Source organism: Morone saxatilis, unplaced genomic scaffold (assembly GCF_004916995.1).
Source record: "Morone saxatilis isolate NCDOM2014 unplaced genomic scaffold, NCSU_SB_2.0 Contig4, whole genome shotgun sequence".
Lineage (NCBI taxonomy): Eukaryota > Metazoa > Chordata > Actinopteri > Moronidae > Morone > Morone saxatilis.
In genome coordinates, this window is record NW_023339984.1 from 8,222,895 (window position 1) to 8,240,688 (window position 17,794).

Consider the following 17,794-nt stretch of genomic DNA (forward strand, 5'->3'; position numbering starts at 1 on the left):
ATTATGGCGCCTTGGGGCTTGTATAAACAGAACAGGAAATGGACTGTGGTAAAAAGGGTTAGTTCAATGTTTATTGCAAGACCAATGTAAAACCAGCTTCAAACCTGGAACAAAAAGAGGCAATTTGATACTGTTCAGTTACAGATAGAGCTTGCAGTTGAATACTAAATACTAAATGCTACTTCAGTTGTCCATTGAATATACTTATGTCATATTGTGACACAAGAGTACCTAACTTGAATGTAAATCACATAACTGACTAACCCGATAACACACATCATACTGAACCCGATATTCTTTATGACAAAACCATTAAACTAAAGCTAAAATATTTAATTAAGACTGGGTGCTATGGCTGAAAGTATAAACCATATAAAGTTGATATGGCTAAGTGGTAATCAAGCAGTTGATCTTTTACACATCCAGCAGTCAAAAGGAAACAGAAAGAAAAGCATTTATTCTGAATAATTTTTCTGGCCATCCGACAAATGAAAGTCCAATTTTCACAATGCTAAATGCTCCACTGTATATTCAGCAGCTGAATTTTTTAACTTTGTCTGCCTGCACTTTGGTTCTGGGCAGCTATTGCCCAGTGCGTTTAGCCACTGAAAACAGCTGCCTACCTGCTGCAACTGCAAATTAGGTTGATGAGAGTGGTGACAGTAAACCAAAACAGTAAAGTTGTGGGTCATAAAACCTTAACAATGAGCTGAAATATGCTAAATCGCTCTGTAGAGCTGAGGGAATCTGCAAAGTCAGGTGCTAATTCACTGCGGGTTCATCCCTACAAGGGACACCTTTCACAGTACACATACACTGTAGTCATTAGACCCGTTGTTCACATAAAAATAGTGATTAGAACAGCTGTAACAACAATTGTGCCATTGATTGTAATTATTGCTTGAATAAAGTTTGCACATTTGTTAGCTTTACTATAGTGAAACCGTTTAAAGCAGTAAAAAAAGAGGAATAGACTTCATTTCAGCACTGACACAGCATGGCATAAAAACAGTGAGGCTCCCATCTGTTAAATAATTTCTAAGAACACGATCGAAGAGGAGAAACAAAACTCTCAAGACATAACGCAGCCGCTAAGTATGGATCGGCTTCTACTCTGGCTTTACCCTCCTCCTTGTTTAAAGTTTGCAACTCTAGTTACAAGTTATTAAAGTAATATGATTCATCAAAATTAAACACTATATACTGTATCATTCCAAAACTGATTACTAAATTGCACTGCCATTTCCACATTGTTTCAGCACTTCTAATACATTCCATATGCCATCTCCCTGAAAGCCTCTTTGATGAAACAATGTAAGGCAAATGTGTCATTAGGATTCGCAGCACTCCCAAACACACTAATTGCCACACGGATTTGATAACAGTCTGTTTGCGTCTGTGTCTGCATGTTGCCAGCAGGTGCAATGCTATTCACTTGTGTGAGCTGAACATCACAGTCCCGAGTTTGACACCATTGTGTCAAAAACTCTGTGCTCAGCTCGTCAGCTCTGGTGCGCTGTGCCCAAACAAGCCAGCTAAAAATGAGCATTTGGGAAGTGATCTGCCTTTCGCTTCCCCCTCTCTCTCTGTACCAACAGCTGCCTCAGTGGCACCGGGTAGCGTCACTGTCAGACGTAGATGGAATTAGTTATATAGTACATCGTATGTCTATTCAGAATTGGCGTCATGCAACCAAAAAAAGATACGCTTTGGGTGGCAGGAGTTTTGATATTTTAGACATATTTGCATACATTAGCGATGTTGACGGGATACCACATTTGCCATGTGAGCTGTCTCAGTGAGAAATGTTCCCATCCACACTCAAAGATACAAATTCTAAAAATCACTTTTTGAAGCAGCAACTTTTACTTATGAGTTATGTGCATAGTTGGTGTGAAAAATGGGCATGTGTTGGTGCTTTATTTATAAAAGTAGCAGTTGGCGTCACTCCTCTCCTTAATGTAATTGCTAATCCTTTTATAAATAGCCGCATTTTTTATCCTCAGGCAAGTTTTGTCCTCTGCACACAAGTACTGTATACAGTTCTGAAGCAAACTGAATTTTATATCCATCCTTCTCTTATATTGAAGAATGTGGCAGGCTGCTGATGTCGTTGCGAATAATAGGTGAGTACAGACTTGCACTGCACCTTCTCCTTGTCTGCAGTCAAAGCCCTCTTATCAGCAGAGTTTCCTATCACGCCGGAAACTTTCCATCATGCTGAAACTGCTCCTCCCCAAAGGCTATCATAATCTGCTCAGCATGCATAATGTTAATCGTTCAAATATCTCATCAACACAACAGGATAAGCATGCTGTCAGTGCAAAGATGGGAGTGAGTGAGAGTGCGTTGTAGACAGAAAGCAAGAGGAGGTACAGTTTAAAAGGAGAAAGGGTTTAGGTGATGAAGAGACAAAAAGGGTAAAGGGTGAGAGATCAGATGAGATGATGAAACTGAGTATGAAACAGGAAGATGCAGCGAGGAAGAACAGGAAGAGGGAAAACACATTAAGGCTAAAGTGGGAGAATTATATGAAGAGAAAGGATAGGAGGGTAGCTCCATCTGCTTTTGGCACTGCTAGGAAACTCTATGCCACTGTATTCTGTCCCTTTTTCCAGTCAGCTTCGGAGAAGATGATAGCATTGATCATCTTCTTAAAAGACCGCTTTTCCTGTCACCGTATCACCTCACGTCATTAAGATGACTGGTTGAGTTGCCTTAAAAGGTTTCTCTTATGCCTGGCAAAGCTGCAAGCTGTTAGATTGTCTTCCACATTCTCGCCTCCCTTCATTTGGTGAGACTGCTGACAAACCTAAGAATGCTTAAGCCTCCGTTATTTTGATTTTCAGCAATCGGCTCTGTTATTAGATCAGATTTAAATGAAAAGGGTGAGAGGGGGCGGAGTCAGGGAACGAAATCAACTCAAAGTTGTACTGCATTGTGACCCATCCAAAGTCAGTGGATATATATTCGCAGACATATTAACATGGATTGAGATTTGTTGTAATTGGAAACACATGTTCATCAATCACAACCAGGTAATTCCATCATGTCGATCGCCTCCATGAGAAATACTGTGTTTCTATTGTCCTAATACATTACGTCTTCGATGCTCACACCCCCGGGTTTCCCTAAGGAGTTCCCATCTCAAATCTCATGAGTGCTGGGAGGACGTATGGAGTAAATAGATTTTGTTCTCCAGATCGCTCACATTTCCTCCTCCTATAAATCCACTTGTCGCCGCATAAATCTTTGGGAAGTTTGGGCCGCCCTGTGCCTCTGCTTATTAGCCAACCAGGGATCAATTTATCACCTTTGAGGACAAAGAACGGAGGCGTCGAGGGATTCTCTCTATCCCTTTGATTTATGGAGTCGGCTGAGAAGCAGGGCATTTTTGGGTCATACAAATTCTTCCCGGCACAAGTGCCTGCCCCACCTACCTCCTCTTTGTGTTGAATTAATTTCTTTGGCAGTCAGATGAAAAGTGGAATCTGTAAGTAAATCAGGTGGGCAGAGTATGAATGAGAAGGTTAGGCTTGTTCAGGTAAGTGGTAATGATGGCACCGACCATGTATCAAAGGGAATTATCCACTTTCAGAGATGGCGGAAATTAGGGTTGTTGGATTTGACTGAATATTCCTCAAACAGACTCTCAAATCCACAGACCCAAGATTTGCCTCCACTGCTTCCACGCAATTCCAACCATTTACCACTAGTCTGTGCTATTGGTCTGGCAAATTCTTCCTCCACTCATGTGACCCATTTTTTTTCTACCCAAGGAGCTGCAGGAATGTGGCTGCCGCACCTCACCTGCACTAAGTGGCTACCTCGTCTTGGCAAATGAACTACAGTGCCAGGCTCCTGCTCTACAACTCACTCATTTGTAATTGTCCTCATGTAAATGATGGGGCTGTGGATGGGGGCTTGTGGGAAATGTATTTCCTGTGAAGTAGAAGAGGCTCTAGTGAGGTTGATGGAGTATTGCTGGTTTTGCATTGCGGTTACAAGGCAGGTTTGAAACATTGCATCACGTATTGTTTGGCATACAAGTGTGAATCCAGTGTGATTCAACCTCTTATCATGAGACACTATAAAAAGCAGGGAATGGGAAAAGGAGGCTCTGTTTTGAGATTACAAAATGCACTTTTGTCAGAACACTAATTTTTTATGTAAGTTGTGTGTGTGCATAAGCCATGAGTTTGTATTTTAGTTTATATTCTGTCAGTTGTCCAAAGTATTAACACACACTCAAATGTTGCCATTTGGCAGCTTTTCCAGATCAAAATTAAAATTTTACAATACCTTGTGATTCCCATGATTTCACATCAACCCAAACTTCCTCCCAGTTCCTTTTTAACTACAAACTGTGTGCAGGCTCCACTTCACAACTCACTCGCCACTGTCTTGGCTCTCGTCCACTCTCATCCCTCCTCATAACAAATGAGCCTGCGCTGGCCAGCAGATTTCTCCAACGCCCACCAGTACCACCACATCTTTGTCATCTTCTCTCTCCCGCGCTTCTCCTCTCCCTTTTGCTCTCACTTCCTCTCCCTCTTCCTTTTTCTACCTTGTTTAGGCACACTCTAGCCTCTTTTGTGGCAGAGAGCATAAGACTCGCCGTTTGCTGAGTGGGCAGTGGGGAGCGGAGGAGGAAAGAAGAGAAATAGAAAGAAAGGCACAGAAGGAGGAGGGAGGACGAGAGTTATCTAACAGGATTAAAGGAGAACAACGGGATGGAGAGCACTTAAAATACTCATGACATGAGCCCTCTTGCAAAAAGGAGGGGATGAGTAACAATGGCTGAATCACTCTTGAGGCTCTCTGTCTCTACACAATATGCTCTCTTCCTCCTTCTTATTCGCTTTCTCTATTGCCACCTATGTCTCTCTTTCACTCCTTCCATCTTCCCCTTTCGGCCTCATTTTTACTTACTGGCCAGGGGATTTGATGGATCTCACAGGAGTCATGTTAATAATGTGAGCGAGAGAGTGGCTTTAATTAACCAGTGGAAGAAAAGGTATTCAATTCAGACGGCATGACAAGAGCTTCCATCACAATATACTGTAAGCCTTGGGTAGATATTGTTAGATAGATGGGGGTGGGAAATAAGGAGGGGGAACGGGTACAGATGATCAGGAGGTGCAAATAGAGATATAAGGTTTCAGAAATAGGGGAATGGGGATCTGGCAAATTTTGAACAGAGCAAGAATGAATGATGGTAGATTTAGATGAAGATTGAAGGAAAGAAAATCTGAGATTTGGCAAAAGGCAGAACAATCCAGTGTATCGCCAAGGGGTGGGTGGATAGATGATGAAGTAGGACCTGTCAAGAATTGGGCTGTAACAACTGTTGGCCCACTTCTGTCCCAAACCAGGGAGAGAGATGGGAGAGAAAAGGATCTCACAGCAAGGCCAAATAAATTTCTTAGTTACCTTAATCGGTCTGCTACACACAAGCGTGTGTGTATTGAGATGTCAACAGCAAATATGAACAAATACCCTTCCCCTCACCCCCACCGTACAGGAATCAGAAAGGTGGAACAACATGACAAATTTCCTTGGGGCGGATCGAACTTTTCGGGAGAGAATAGCACTTCAAACGATCAGTGTGCCTCGCCAGTTTTCTCTGCCCGTCTGACTCACGAAGATAGCAGCCGTCTGGCAGCTCGGGCCGAAAACACACACACACACAGACGCGCTCCTTTGCACACAGGTGTGGGAGCGCACAGGATTTAGCATAAGTACACACAAACCCTCTTCTACTGTACTCTCCGAACATCCTATCCCTCCCCAAAAACACAAACACAGAAGCATCTTCCACCTTTATAAATGAAGACAAGGCTTATCCTTTGTGCATAACTTGACAACTGCCTACATTTTGGGTAGATTTTAATGCAGTAAACTAATGTGTTTACACTTGCTATAAAAAGATTCCACTTGGCGCATAATATCGTGGATGAAGTCTCTGGAGTTGCCTCTGCCTCTCTTTTTATATCACATAACAAACATGTGACGGCAGTGGGAGAGAGACTCTCCAGCCTTTGTAAAATAGGGCACCGTTTGAATATTTTACTCATGGCTTGTGCTTATTGAGCATTCATTCCTATTGAATCATGCTTTTTCCAAAAAGTAAATACGTATATGGAAAAACATATAAATACATAAGACCATGAATGTGACAGTGTGTTTGCCTGTGTATGCGTACACCGTGTATTCTCTCCCTCAGCAAGACCTATTGCGCCCTTGATAGTTATGTAAGGGGCAAATTTTAATGATAGTAAGATCACGGCAGTATGCACAAAATAATGACGACTTGGCCGCCTGGTAAATTGACTGAGATTTGGCTTTTGGTGCTGACTCTCCAAAGAGAGGACTTAAGGAGCTTCTGGGATTTGAAAGTTGAAAGATAAAGGCTCTGTTACACTGGGGATCTGTGAGTGCCTCAATTTTCAGCTCTGCGCCATGACAAGAATCATTAGGCTAGAAAAAAACGTGATGGAATAACTCAAAGGCATAATCAGTTGTTTACAATGGCAGGGGAGGGTGGGAGAAGAGGAAGAAGGCAGAAAGAAAACCTTCACAGATGAGAGTAGGTTGAAAAAAAGAAAAAAACCTCAGTGACCAAACGGCACTCTGACATATTCCAAATCCTCACTGACACACTCCTGATGTGTGACGGTGAAGGACAGATGGGAAAAGCAAGAGGAGAGGATGGATAGAGGAATAGAAGAACCGGTCGAGGAAACGGTTGAAGAAAAGGTGGGAGAGTAAAGTAGATTGAGAAGCAGAAAATGGTCAGAATCTCTGGATGTCCTGAGAACTCTTTCAAGTTTACTCAAGTGCCCTTTAGCAAGGGACTCGGACTGCTCCGATGAAACTGCTTGGGGGCAAACAGTACGGCGCTGGGCAGCTCCCAGATGTGAAGGTGTGAATGAGTATGACCCTTTCTCTCTCTGCAACTACTCTCCAAGGCTGTTCCTGTAAATAATAATGTGTTCTTAGTCAACATGCCTTGTCTGATGAAGGATTAGGGATCACAAGATCAACTCAGAGTAAGAAAGGAAGGAAGGAGAGCAATGGAGTAAAGAAAGGGCAGCAAGATAAATCACTGAAAGGATGAGAAAATAGGGAAGTAACAAATTCCAAGAGATTGTTTTAGCTTGAGATACAGTAAGCCACATGCATTTACATAGGATAATAAGACTGTAAGGTCAAAGACATCATGACTGCCATGATCGCTGCTGATCTGAGTCCTGTGATGAGACTTACAGAATACTAAATAGTCACGTCACTGAAAGGAAGGAGAAAGTGGGGGGGAGGAAGACGGGGTGGGGGAGAGAGACAAAGCGCTGAGAGGCAGCGTGAGAATGGATAACAGAATATTAAAGCGAGGAGTGTAAACTGAAAGTGGTAGGAGCGGGACAGAAAAACAGCCAGAAAAGGAGAGGCAGTTATGAAGAAGAAGGGAAACAGTTTGAATGAATATTAGGGAGAGGGCTATTCACCTGGTGTTGATATGGATGAAGGCGGGAAGGAGGGAGGGAGGGGAGTTGGGGAGGGAGGAGACAGTCTAAAAGTGTGGAGAGTGTGCAAAAGAGAGATAGGGCTTCTTACTCTCCTCTGGGAGGCTCTGAAAAAAAAGAGTAAGACAGGTGAGATAGAGAAAGAGTGAATGGGAGAGAATGGCGAGGGGAGTAGGGAGAAATGTTGGATAAAAGAAAAGGAGAGCGGAAGAAAAATTTTGGAAGCAGAGCAGAGATAAAAATAGAGAAGGAGACAGAAGGAGAGACATTCCGAACAAGTCCAAACTATCGCGCCAGAAAACACACTTATCTCCCAAAGTGCAGACAGTACATTATCGCCACTGGCACTAAAAACAGCCTGAATCATCAATAAATGAAATCCGGCGCAGGTAAACACGACGCAGTGTTATAAGCACAGAGGTATCATTGCTGACAGAGGGAGTGTGATGGTGAGAGGATACGGCCGCGCAGACGATTTCTCATTATCTGCCGTGTGTCAGTTATTAACGCTGTGTCCATTCGAACATCTAATTAATGCAGATAGCCAAATGCCAAACCTGATGAAATACCGTGATGAGGGATTAGCTAGAATAACAAACGCTCTGACTGGCAATAACTTTGTCTCCCTGATTAGGTGGCAGAGAGAGTAGGGGAGAAGCGTTTCTGGATCACTTAAGTCTCTTTTCCTCTTTTTTTTCCCCTCCCTCTCTTCCTCGTCCTACCTCCATTTCACTGTCCTTAATGAAGACTTTTTCCTTCTGCCACATGCCCCCATTCTTCCAGCTTCACTCCCCTCAGTCGCTGAGTGCTGTCCTAATTCCATTCTGATAGATGGAGAGGGGAAGAGGCTCATTAAAAATGGCTTTGCTGATTGTGCTGCTGCTGTTTTTTCAGTCAAGAGGCTTGTGTGCGTGTGTACGTGCGTGTGCACGTGCGTGTTGTGTCTGGTCAAGTTTTTTCCAGGTGCCTTTATAGGGAGTGTTGGCGATTCAGCATGTGGTATAAGGGGAACATTTTTCTGCAATGTTTTGCATCAGAGCTTTGCGCCCAGTTGTACTTTATATCTAATGAAAAAGGAACATGCCTGAGAAAACTAGGATGTGGCCACTTAGAAGTAGAAAAACCAAGGCCAGATTGGTAATGGTAGAGATGCCAAGTCGTGAGCAGGGGGAGGATATCTGTGGTATTTACTTCAGGGAGATGGACCACAACAGAGAGTTTTCTAAAACCTGGCTTTACCTTTTTTTTCCTGTTCTCTAACAAACCAAACATAACCAAACTAAGTGACTAAGTAACCTTTTTTTGGTTGAGAACATGCTTTTTCCAAATTGTCGTGGGAAGAAAGCATTTTCTGTTGAACAAAGAGCATCATGTTCTGAGATAGCTTGAGTGTTAACACAAGAGTCATCAGGGACTTTAAGTCAAGTCTGGAGATGAATCAGTGTCTTAAAGGAATAGATCGACATTTTGGGAAATACTCTCCGTTAGTTGTTCTCTTTCCTAGAGTTATATGAGATGATCTATACCTCCCACATGTCTGTGCATTAAATATGAAGCTAGAGCTAGCAGGAGAGAGCTAGCCCAGTTTAGCATAAAAACTGGGGGAAACAGTTAGCCTGGCTCTGTCCGAAGTTTAAAAATGAGAGCATAAAGAGAAGCATATTTCCCAAAAGCTTCACCTATATTTTAAATAAGAAACTAAAAAATAAATAAAAAGTGTTTTGTATACTAAAATTTGCTGCTGTAGTATTGAGCAAGCAACAGCTGGGAAACATCAATATGTAAAGGGCCCAAACAGTCATTCTGGATTAACCATACACTCATAGCACAGGTTATGAATTCATTCATTTGTAATCTGAGATATACTGTAGATTTTAACAGATGCAGAAGACACTGAATAGATCCTTACTCAAGCAGACATGTAACATTGTAGTACTAATTCACATCAGATACAGAAAAGGTGACAGGGAATGGGAAAATATTGAAATATGTAAATTATTACAGGAAAATAGTGATGTCCCATTACATGTAAGGTGAGCTGTCTATCAGTCCAAGTATACCTGAAACTTTATGGGGGAAAAAGGTCAAATAATGCACTGTCTAAGCTCTGTGTAGTAGAAACTTGTGTGTTTCAGAAGGCTACACTTGAACCAAGGGAGACCTATGTTTCTCTAAAACCATCTGTATTTTGCCAGTGACAGACATAATTTCTGCTGTGATGACTGACATTTTGTAATTGCCAATTTACAGTGTCACTGTCTATGAGCAAAATGACAGGTAGGGTTGTAAATATTACTGGCACAGTGACCGGCTTTGAGAAAATGTGAAAAGAAGAGGTCTAATTATTTCTATCAAGCATAAAAGACTGTGGTTTAGGTATATTCCTCTGTTTTTCATCATCAGAATGACTCATTACTCCATACCTTTGTTTACAGACAATAATAGCTTTCCATTGTATTATATTCTCAATGTAAGCCATCTAGCTGAGAGCCGAAGATAATACAAAGCGCACAAATTGCAAATGCAGTTGTGAAAGCTGGCCAACAGGCATTTGAGGACACATCTGACATCTATGATTTCAACAAATACTCTAATATGGTAGGTGCATAGGACACAATTCAGAAACTGTCTCCAAGGCCAGTGCATAATTTAACCTGGTAGAAGATAGTAGCTCCCTGAAGGACAAAAACTACCCTTAAAGAAAACATTTGCATTTTCTCTTCATCCAGAGAACTTTACCAAAAGCGTCCTTTAACACACAACAATCATTTCTTGCACATGACAGTTGATCTGTGATAATATTGGAAGCCATCTAGTGGGTGTTAATGAACCCAGCAATTTCTCTGCATGGTTGGTTATATAATGCAGTTATTATGATCTTATTCTAGTGCACCACATTCCCTCCTGTGGTGCACTTTTCTCCAGTTATGCTCCAGTATTCAAAGATAAATAAAGTCCCCTATATGTCAGGAAGTTGAAGTATTAGCTCGACAACTACTTGATTGAAAAATCAAACATTCCTTAGTGAGACTTTGTCACTTGCAGAAAGTCCCTTAAAATAATAAAAAATTAAGAAAATGTTCAGCTACTGAATCACACAAAAAAACGTAATCATCATTCAGGCATGTAATTATTTATTATTTTCATTTTTGATTTATCTTGTGATTACTTTTCTTTTCATAGATTGCTCATTTGGTCTTGGAAATCTCAGATAGTGAAAAAGTGGAAAAAAAACAGAAGAACACTAAGAAAAAACAGCAAATATTTAGATTTAAGAAGCCGGAACCCATCTTTTTTTAAATTTTTGCTTAAAGAATTACATAAATTAACCATTTTTTCCAGACGTTGTCATTTCACTCCATCGTTCATACAGTATATCCCCCCCACACTTAATTCACAGTTATAATCTGTATAAATAGCTTTCCTCCCACATGAGATCCAACACGCATAATACTCTTACACTTAAGGGCTCTGCAGCACAGACGTAATCTCACACATATCACTGCTGGGGACAAGCATCCCTTTATGCAATCAACAGGCCATGAGCTGCATGCATCTGTTTAAATATATAAAGCTTCTACAGATGCATGCAATTCTAATGCACAAATGCACAGACACAGATGTCTAACCATACAATTATCAAGCTATTATCGAGCTATTATCTATGCATACTACATATCAGTATGTTACCACAGTGTAGGTGTGCTACCACACACACACACGGTTAATTGAAAGGGCTGTTTCAAATATTCATATGCCAGTTTCAGATGTTTCCGTAATTTTCTTGCTAAAATTACCCTCCTTTTGTTCATAAAAGTGAGTCAGCTCACCATTTAAAGCTTCGCATCACTAAATTAAAGTGGAAATGTGAGAACAGACACATGGGAATTGTCTCTTTATTGTCAGCTTGTCTAACTCAGAGTTGGTTCACTCTCACGCTCTAAAAATGACTGTTTCCTTTTCTTTCTTTTTTTGTCCTTCACTGTGTGCACAATGCTGCCAATTAGTTAATGGCGGACAGTGAGGTGAGATTCCAACCTATTTGCTTCAAACTTAATTCCTCACATTTGCAATTTAAGGCCCAGAAGGAAGTGGGGAAGCACTTAACAAGCACAGCACATTTATGATTATAACCCAGTATGTGACAGTGACAGTAGCACAGCAGAGAGGATTGCTTGTACATATCATAACACACACAAATATATGTGTTGTGCAAAGAAACACAGTACGACTGAATATAAGCACAGTGGCAAAGGCAGCCTATTGCAGGATGTATTTATATTCATGCCTGCTTTGATGCATTTGTTGAGTTCACAGGGCCAACAGCATTCAGAGGAAAAAACATTTATTTTTTAAATTGTTGAAAAAACACTCTTATCCACACATTCAGTATTTGTGTTCACAAACATGCATGCAAACAGCTTTCAAAATCAACATTTTCCAAGACATTTGCGGTTGTAATCACTATAACATCTATGCACAAATCTGATTTATATGAAGGCTCCATGAAGATTGTGTGTTGTGTGCATGCATGGTATGGTTTGAAAGGATAACGGGGTGAGTGAGGTTATGCAGTGATGAAGTGCTCAGAATGCATAGAGCATTACACACACATCAAACCTTCCCCAGCAGCTTTTTACTTCATAGCTACTGTCGTGCCCAGTCCACAGATTTATCGATGACCCTTAATAAAACTGTAAGATTTGATTTGCTGAGTGGGTGATAAATAAAGCAACTAGTAGACTACAGCTGTGGCGTACACTGTAATTGTAATAGCAATGGTGCAAGTCTGTGTGTGGATGGGGGCAAATGGAGCCTGCACAGTGAGCTGCATGCTTATTGCCTGGATGGGAGCCCTAGTTAACGGCGGTAATGTATTCTCGGGCATCAAAGGCTCAAAGTTGAGAGTTTTAAAGGAGCTCGTCACTATTGATTTTGCACGAAGAGTAGCTTCCCAGGTTCATTATATGGGAGCTCTCAGCCCTTACTTTAGGCAGCGGGGCCATTGCACAAACAACAGGGAGCTCGGGGTGAGCATTCCTTTGTTGTTTAGAACAAAAATTTGTTTCAATCATTTGCTATTTTGCATTCACTTGCTATAAAGTATAAGCCATGGCTAATGAATACTATCCGAATGAGTTGAGTCCCTGGGGCTTTTTCACAATTAATACACATTTTAATTGAGCACAGAGAAATTAGACCATTTGGTGCTTAGGAGTAAGAAAGAGGGGGAAAAAAAGGAGGATGGGAGCTACGACGTAATTGCTGAGGTTTTCTCAGTCTTGTCTCTCAAGGAGAAACTGTTTTTCTGCTTGTAGCCTTTGAGTCTTCAAAATTGTCAAAACAGCTAAAAATCATGCATTTTCATGTGTTTTGTTTGGGTGCAGTTTGTGCTGTGTACGTGCAGTGTCAAATTCAGTTGTGCGAGTATGCTATGGTTGAGTCATTCAGGATGAATCTGCTTAAACATGATGCATATTCATTTAGTTATTTTAGGTTGTTTTGGTCCACTTTGTGCAGCGGTAGTATATACAAGTATAAAAAGTATGTAAAATGTATTAATTATGGGTCTTGGTTATACCGGCTGCATTACATATTAAAATTTACAGTTAATTCATCCAAACATCAGACGTATCTAAATTGCATAGCAGAGCTCAGAATGTGCTTGAACAGATGGCTGATTGTTTATGGTGGACTTGGAGGGTATTAGACAGGCAAAAGTGTAAACATCAGTGCGGGCAATCAATATCTCATTAGGGTGTCTGCTTTAGTTCATGTTTTGTCGCTTTGCCTTCTCCTCACACACTTTATCGGATCAGAACTACAGCCATTTGGTAGGATGGGGAATGCAGTACATGGCCCGAGATATAGAAAAACCGACCATCACTGATCTCCAAATGCTCTCCGCACTCTTGCTCCGAGTCCATCATCCTGTGATATGATCGTCTGTTTGAAAAACATCCAAGCTGTACAACTGGTTCGCATTCCTGAATTTCGAGCAATGCCATCATCCTTTTTAGCATATTTTTAGACGAAGGGAATCAGGGACACAAGATAGCTGGTGGTGCTAGTACACTGGGAGATAATGCAGGATGAGCCTCAGGCATAGGAGGGCTGGAAAACTCCTCTTGTCGCTTTAGATAAGGGAAAGGAAATGGGACGGGTTGCTGAGGGACCAGCTAAGTGCTTGTCGCTGTCCCTTTAGCTTTCCAACAACAGGCCGCTATAGTGCATCTGGACAGGCAGATGCCCATCTCGCCACAATCAGTTGTGTATGGGGTTCATTCCCAAATGTCTAGTTGGAGAGCAAGGTTGATGAAAGTGGGTCTAAAGTTTGCAACTGAATTGCGCTTCAGCTGTCACACTTTGGAAATTTTATCTCACGAAAGTGGCATGACAGAATAGTGGTTAGAGAGACTGTCCATCAACCAGAATAGCCAGATTTGAGCCCATGTCCACAGGCCTCTGCCCTGCTGAAGTGTCCTTGATATCCTGTCAAAGAAGCCTATATAAGTGACCCTTTAAGGACTGTATGAGGCTATATTATTTTAAAGGGGCACTCCAAAAAAGTTAAGTTCACTTTATGATTACTACTATCTAGCCTGTAAAAACAGTTATATCTTCTCTGTTGTGCTCTGTAGGGAGCTTTCTAAAGTTTGAAAAATAAGTTGTTATCTCATCTGTGTTACAAACTTGAGGTGTAGAATTAGATTTATTTTTTTTCCTTAGGAGGCAAGCAATGTCTTATTAAACATGAAGTTGCATTATGGGAATGGACATTTTTGGAGCTTGATCTACACTAGTGACTAAAAATAAGGATATGTCTGCCTCTGCTGCTCCGATTTTGAACTGTACTTTTAAATCTGTCTCTTCTACTTTGACTATATGGAAGTGAGTTGTTGGAGTACCTATTTAATCATTTAAATGTATGCATTGATTAGGAAAACCTTTGTATCGACACTTCTTAAATATATTAAGGGACAAATTGCCCAAATAAACACTTTCTTTACTTTTTAGCCCTCAGAAACCCTTCACTGCACGTTAAAAAATGCATTTCTATTCCCTTATTGTTGATTATTGATTTTGCTTGCTAGTGTGTATTGTGGTGTTGTTTTTTGGGATGTGCATAAGAACGTAGCTCAGAGGGATATTTTTGTAAGAAATCTGTTGTGGTATACTTAAAAGGGATACGATGCTTGTGTCTGGCCATGCTCGATTGGTTCTGTCTTCAAAGATATAGTATTTAAAGGCTAGTCTTCTTTGCCCTTTGGCAAAGACAAGGCCTAGGTCGAACAAAGCTGTTATGTTAGTATGTAGGTAAAGAATCATGTCTGCTCTAATTGCTGCTACTTAAATCCAGAGTGATTACAGCACATTTCATTATTCAATTTAGCACGTGTGATCATCACGTCCCATTAATTGAACCGCTGTAATCTTCCCAGAGGGGATTTTGTTTTATGATGTAAATGCTTCATGTTGTTGTGAAATGTACAGAAGGGGTTTTACCTAGAGTCAGAAATAAAATTCATTAGAAAAAAAGTATGGACATGGCGGAAGGTGTGACATTAAAGGTCTTAAAGGAAGAGGAGTTTCGTTAATAACCATCCTAGCCAACTATTCTTCTGTGACGCCTTGCTCAAAATATGTTTTGTTTATGTCACAGTTTGATGGATAAATAACTGTAGTCACACAGGCATGTACAAGCGCACAAACATCCTGCCCACCCACTCTTTCATCGGAAGGTCAGCTGCTATCCAAAATGTGTTTATTTTGAGGGTAATTGCATCAGATTGAACAGTGAAATACCGTCACCTCCTGTCGGTCCCTTGGAAGATTAGCACCAAGGCCATCAGTGGGATCGATCAATGTGCGAGCCGGTGCCTGCTTGAGGGATGGGAAGGTCAATGGCTGTGATATTACTCACGTTGGGGGAGATCTGGTGTCAGGGGCTTTAATTTTAAAGAGGCTAAATAATAGGGATAGTTTATGGACATGGATGGGGTGGATCGACATCAGCGATAATAAAACAACACGAGCACAAGAGATTAAGACCTGGGAGAGTGACTGTCAACCAAAGAACAATGTTGAACTCTGAAACAAGACAGTGACTAAATTCTCTGGGATACCTGAGTCTCTATTGACTATGCAATATACACAGATATTTTAAGCAGGAGTACATTATTCTTAGCTACCAGCTCACACAGAATGGGCCCTCCCCCTTCCTGTTTAGTATACATCTTTTCTCACTTAGATTACATTACACTATAGTCCAGGTGGTAAACAAAACCCCTTCATCTGCCATCATAACCAATGTTGGGCCCCCACACTTTTTCACTTTCTATACCAACTGCCATACAGATACACCAAATCAATACAATCTAAAGTATTCTGATGATACAGCTCTAATATCTGTGTTAAGTAACTGGCCACTTTAGGCTGCACCAACATGGCGCAAACAAAGTGGTGGAATGGAGTGTTGATAATAATGCTCTTGACATTAACACACAGAAAATGTTTTTTTATTTGGTTCACCATCTGATTCTCATGAAGTTCCTATTGTTATCTATAATGAAAAAATCAAGCAGGTATTTTCATACGAATACCAGGGTATAATGATAGACCATCTGTTATCCTGGAAAAAAACACATTGAATTTTTCTGCAGTAAGACAAAACAAAGAATTTATTTTCTCTGCAGCCTCAAGTATTTTGAGGCGAGTAGACAAATTCTTTTTTCGTTTTTTACTTCTGTGATCATGAGTGTTGTACAGTATTGTAATTCTACATGATACAAGTGTTTGTCTACCACTTTAAATTCAAAACTGCTACACCATATATAAAATATCCTTGAAGTTTGTAGGCCAATCACTTGGGGAACTCTATGAATCCTCCAACCATAATAACATATTAAGGCTGGCCAACAACATTGTCTCTGACCCCAGTTATTTCCTAAAGTTAGACTGAAGCACTCCTTTGTACACCAGTCAACCCTGGAATTATGATGAACATTCAATGTCATGTCATTATTCAGACAGCCCACTTTTCACACAATTGAAAACAAAGTCCCATTGGACCGAAAACACACATTCTGGTATCACCAACTTACAAATGTAAATAAACTGGTAAAACTAGTTTACTTGTTTTAAGAAAAAACATGATCTTTTCCACAACCTTACAAATTTTGACACCTAAACCTAACCAAACTGCCACCCTTTTACATTATTAAGCATGTTTTCATTGTTAACATGATGACAAAAGTCACCTTGCTTTGTCCTTTCCTGCACATCAAAAACACTTTGAATTTTTGTGAAAACAGGTCTTCGGATCTATGGGTTTTTGTTTTCGGTATAATGGGCTGTTGCACAAATGGGCTCTTGGCCCAATGAGGCATTTTTCAGGCTGTTTGCGTTTTGGAATAATGGGCTGTCAGAACAATGGGCAGTCCATGAGTGGAGCTACTGTAATGCAAGAACAATTTCAGACTTGATCTGACAATAAAGTATTATGATCATCATCATCCTCTCCTTTTCAGTTGAAGCTGCGCACAGTTTTGTTTCCTTTGGTGCAGTTTTTTTAATGCTGAGCACATCCTCTGGCGCACTCAGATCATCAGAGAGAAGGAGCTGACTAATCTCAATCCCTAAATTTATTCATGTTCAATAAAAGCTATTCATCAGCTTAAACCCGCCTGTAGTTCAAACTAAATTTGAACCACCTGGGAGAAATCTAAATGACTCCAAGGCAGCGTGGTTAAGCAGCCGAGGTGGAAGGAGTGCGAAAGGAGAATGTGGGGGGTGGCGGCTGGAGAGAGGAAAGTGTCCCCCCAAGTAAAAAAGCCAGCAGGTGAGACCATGCATCTGTGATCGCTTGTGTGTGTGTTGATTAGGCCTGGCTATTGACTAGTCCCAGTAAACAGTGTTACAGGTGAGCTGTCTTTGGCAGGCCATGCACATTGATTATTGATTGGTCAGCATGGTGTGAGTAGGAGTGTGGCACGCACAGAAGATAGAAAAAACACTAAAGAGTTCAGTGAAATTATACATTAAAGAACATTGATAGCTTGGTAGAGAGCTAGGGCTGAATGATTTATTATTCCTATATCAAAAGAGTTCCATTTTCAAATGATATGAGCGCTTATTTCAACATACTTATTTAACGGTATGTTTAATTGGCAAGTTATAGTTTAGGCTGGAAAGTGTCCTTAGATGCGTGAAGTGGGTCTAAAATGACCCGGCGAGGTCGTTTTTTTGCAATATCTTTGTAATGAAAAGTT

At 40.8% G+C, this 17,794-nt stretch overlaps 1 protein-coding gene across 20 annotated transcripts in view; it reads right to left on the reverse strand.

Moving 5' to 3' along the window:
- The window catches only part of LOC118337894 (receptor-type tyrosine-protein phosphatase delta), a gene marked incomplete at its 5' end in the record, with an annotated part of 344,600 nt that overhangs the window by 212,481 nt on the left and 114,325 nt on the right, over positions 1-17,794 (reverse strand).